The 4,140-nt window shown below is 42.1% G+C and overlaps 1 long non-coding RNA gene across 1 annotated transcript in view; it reads right to left on the bottom strand.

Annotated features, from left to right (window-relative positions):
• LOC109951172 (uncharacterized) overlaps positions 1-640 on the bottom strand; it is a 3,812-nt gene extending 3,172 nt beyond the window's left edge. The window contains exon 1 of the long non-coding RNA XR_002273581.1: positions 337-640. This is a non-coding gene — a long non-coding RNA (uncharacterized LOC109951172). The remainder of the gene's footprint in view (positions 1-336) is intronic.
• Between the last annotated feature and the right edge of the window lie 3,500 nt (positions 641-4,140).

The raw sequence follows: 4,140 nt of genomic DNA, 5'->3' as shown, positions 1-4,140 counted from the left end.
AATGCGAATGGTAACCAAAGAGCCCAGAACAACTTCCAAAGAGATTAGAGGTGAACTCCAAGGTCAAGGTACATCAGTGTCAGATGGCACCATCCGTCTCTGTTTGAGCCACAGTGAACTTCATGGAAGACGACCGAGGAGGACTCCTCTGTTGAAAGCAAATCATAAAAAAGTGAGACTGGAATTTGTCAAAATGCATATTGACCAGCCACAAAGCTTCTGGGAGAATGTCCTTTGGACAGATGAGACAAAACTGTAACTGTTTGGCAAGTCACATCAGCTCTATGTTCACAGACGCACAAATGAAGCATACAAAGAAAAGAACACTGTACCTACTGTGAAACATGGAGGAGGCTCAGTTATGTTCTGGGGCTGCTTTGCTGTATCTGGTACAGAGTGTCTTGAATCTGTGCAGGGTACAATGAAATCTCAAGACTATCAAGGCATTCTGGAGCGAAAAGTGCTGCCCAGTGTCAGAAAGCTGGACTGTTCTGAAGTGGCCTTCTATGAGCCCTGGTCTAAATCCTGTTGACCATCTGTGGAAAGGCCTGAAACATGCAGTCTGGAGAAGGCATCCTTCAAACCGGAGACAGCTAGAACAGTTTGCTCACGAGGAGTTTGCCAAAATACCTGTCGACAGGTGCAGAAGTTTCATTGGGAGTTACAGAAATCGCTTGATTGCAGTGATTGCCTCAAAAGATTGTGTAACAAAATATTAAATTAAGGGTACCTTCATTTTTGTCCAGGCCAGTTTCATTAGTTTGTCTTTTAAAATGCTTCTGTTGAACCACAGTTCAAAAGCAGTGACTGATTGTCATTAATTAATTTTCATTAAATTTTTGTTTATTATTACTTTTGTCAGTTTCACATTATTTCAGTGACCATTGTGAGTTTCTCTTTTTTTAACGGAAGGGTACCAACAATTTTGTCCACGTCTGTATCTGGGTGGCATTGCATTTCTGACAATGTATTTACTGCAGAAATTTAGTATTACATTAATACAATTTCTAGGAGGTGGGGGTGGGGGATAATACAGAGAATAAACTGAAAACTAAATGGCAGAAGGCTACTTTAGTTTTGTCTTTCTCAGTGGTACAACCCCAACTCAGAAAAAGTTGGGATGTATGTAATGTCATGATTCTGTCCTGCCTGTTTCCGGTCTCATGCTTTTATTTTAACACAACTTCCTGCTATAGCTTTATCTCAGCTATGGACTTTTTACTTTAAATCAGTACTCATTTTTTACACCCGTTTTCACCCCGTCATAGGCAGCTTTCCCCCACCGGAAAGCAAAGATGCAAAGATGGGCAGAGGACCACCAGTTTGCCAACATACAGTATGTGTGACAAAATTATTGAAATGTTTAAAACAATGTTCCTCAAAGAAAGATAGGAAAGGATCTGGATCTGTCACCCTGTACAGTGCAGGACATCATTAAAAGATTCAACAAATCTGGAGGGATTTCAGTGTGTAAAAGGGCCAAGCCTAAGCTGGATGACTGAGCTCTCTGATCCCTCAGATGGTGCTGCATCAAGAATTGTCACTCTTCTAAAAGTGATATATCCACACGGGCTCAGGATGACTTTGGCACACCGATGTCAGGCACTACAACATGTAGTTACATCCATAAATGCTGCTTAAAACTGTACTGTGCCAAAACGAAATCAACAGTGTCCAGAAGCTCTGGGCTCAGAGGCATCTGGGATGGACCATCACACAGTGGAAACGTGTACTGTGGTCAGATGAATCAGTGTTTCAGGTCTTTATAGAAGGAATGGACGCTGTGTGCTCCGGACCAAAGACAAAAGGACCATCCAAGCTGTTCCCAGCAACAAGTCCAAAAGCCAGGATCTGTCATGGTCTGGGGTTGTGTCAGTGCCCTGCGCAAAGGGAACTTATACTTCTGTGATGGCTCCATTAATGCTGACCAATACACAAAGATGCTGGAGCAACATATGCTTCCTTCAAGATGACGCCTTTTCCAGGGACACCCATGCATATATCAACAAGACAATGTAATACCTCATCCTGCCACATTACCAAGGCCTGGCTGTGGAGGAAAAGGGTGCGAGTGCTGGACTGGCCTGTCCCCAATAGAGAACTTAATCACTTGGTGTCCTCAGTCCCTAAAACTCTAAGTGTTGTGAAAAGAAACGGCAGAATCACATTGTGGTAAATGTTTTACTGTCCCAACTTTAATTGGAATGTGTTGCAGCATCAGGATTGAAATGAGTGATTACAGTGCCTTGTAACAGTATTCGGCCCCCTTGAACTTTGCGACCTTTTGCCACATTTCAGGCTTCAAACATAAAGATATAAAACTGTAATTTTTTGTGAAGAATCAACAACAAGTGGGACACAATCATGAAGTGGAACTTTAACAAATAAAAAAACTGAAAAATTGGGCGTGCAAAATTATTCAGCCCCCTTAAGTTAATACTTTGTAGCACCACCTTTTGCTGCGATTACAGCTGTAAGTCGCTTGGGGTATGTCTCTATCAGTTTTGCACATCGAGAGACTGAAATTTTTGCCCATTCCTCCTTGCAAAACAGCTCGAGCTCAGTGAGGTTGGATGGAGAGCGTTTGTGAACAGCAGTTTTCAGTTCGTTCCACAGATTCTCGATTGGATTCAGGTCTGGACTTTGACTTGGCCATTCTAACACCTGGATATGTGTATTTGTGAACCATTCCATTGTAGATTTGGCTTTATGTTTTGGATCATTGTCTTGTGGGAAGACAAATCTCCGTCCCAGTCTCAGGTCTGTTGCAGACTCCATCAGGTTTCCTTCCAGAATGGTCCTGTATTTGGCTCCATCCATCTTCCCATCAATTCTAACCATCTTCCCTGTCCCTGCTGAAGAAAAGCAGGCCCAAACCATGATGCTGCCACCACCATGTTTGACAATGGGGATGGTGTGTTCAGGGTGATGAGCTGTGTTGCTTTTACGCCAAACATAACATTTTGCATTGTTGCCAAAAAGTTCGATTTTGGTTTCATCTGACCAGAGCACCTTCTTCCACATGTTTGGTGTGTCTCCCAGGTGGCTTGTGGCAAACTTTAAACAACACTTTTTATGGATATCTTTAAGAAATGGCTTTCTTCTTGCCACTCTTCCATAAAGGCCAGATTTGTGCAGTATACGACTGATTGTTGTCCTATGGACAGAGTCTCCCACCTCAGCTGTAGATCTCTGCAGTTCATCCAGAGTGATCATGGGCCTCTTGGCTGCATCTCTGATCAGTCTTCTCCTTGTATGAGCTGAAAGTTTAGAGGGACGGCCAGGTCTTGGTAGATTTGCAGTGGTCTGATACTCCTTCCATTTCAATATTATCGCTTGCACAGTGCTCCTTGGGATGTTTAAAGCTTGGGAAATCTTTTTGTATCCAAATCCGGCTTTAAACTTCTCCACAACAGTATCTCGGACCTGCCTGGTGTGTTCCTTGTTCTTCATGATGCTCTCTGCGCTTTAAACGGACCTCTGAGACTATCACAGTGCAGGTGCATTTATACGGAGACTTGATTACACACAGGTGGATTCTATTTATCATCATTAGTCATTTAGGTCAACATTGGATCATTCAGAGATCCTCACTGAACTTCTGGAGAGAGTTTGCTGCACTGAAAGTAAAGGGGCTGAATAATTTTGCACGCCCAATTATTCAGTTTTTTATTTGTTAAAAAAGTTTGAAATATCCAATAAATTTCGTTCCACTTCATGATTGTGTCCCACTTGTTGTTGATTCTTCGCAAAAAATTACAGTTTTATATCTTTATGTTTGAAGCCTGAAATGTGGCAAAAGGTCGCAAAGTTCAAGGGGGCCGAATACTTTCGCAAGGCACTGTATTACAAAAAATATAATTGATGAGGTATCACATTAACTAATGTGCCGCTGTATTGTTTTCAATGTAATACAGGATACAGATGATTTACACATCACTATTTTCAGTTTTAATTTATATTTTACATATTGCGCAAACTTTTTCTGATTTGGGGTTGCAGTATGTGAAATTAAGTTGGCTTATGTCCTGACAGCTTTGTATAGCCCTTCTTATTTATCCATCCATCCATCCATCCATTTTCTTCCGCTTATCCGGGGCCGGGTCGCGGGGGCAGCAGTCTAAGCAAAGATGCCCAGAC

Source organism: Monopterus albus, unplaced genomic scaffold (genome assembly GCF_001952655.1).
Source record: "Monopterus albus unplaced genomic scaffold, M_albus_1.0 scaffold367.1, whole genome shotgun sequence".
In the NCBI taxonomy this organism is placed as follows: Eukaryota; Metazoa; Chordata; class Actinopteri; order Synbranchiformes; family Synbranchidae; genus Monopterus; species Monopterus albus.
Note: the sequence above shows the minus strand (reverse complement) of the source record. Positions and strands in the feature narration are given on the sequence as shown.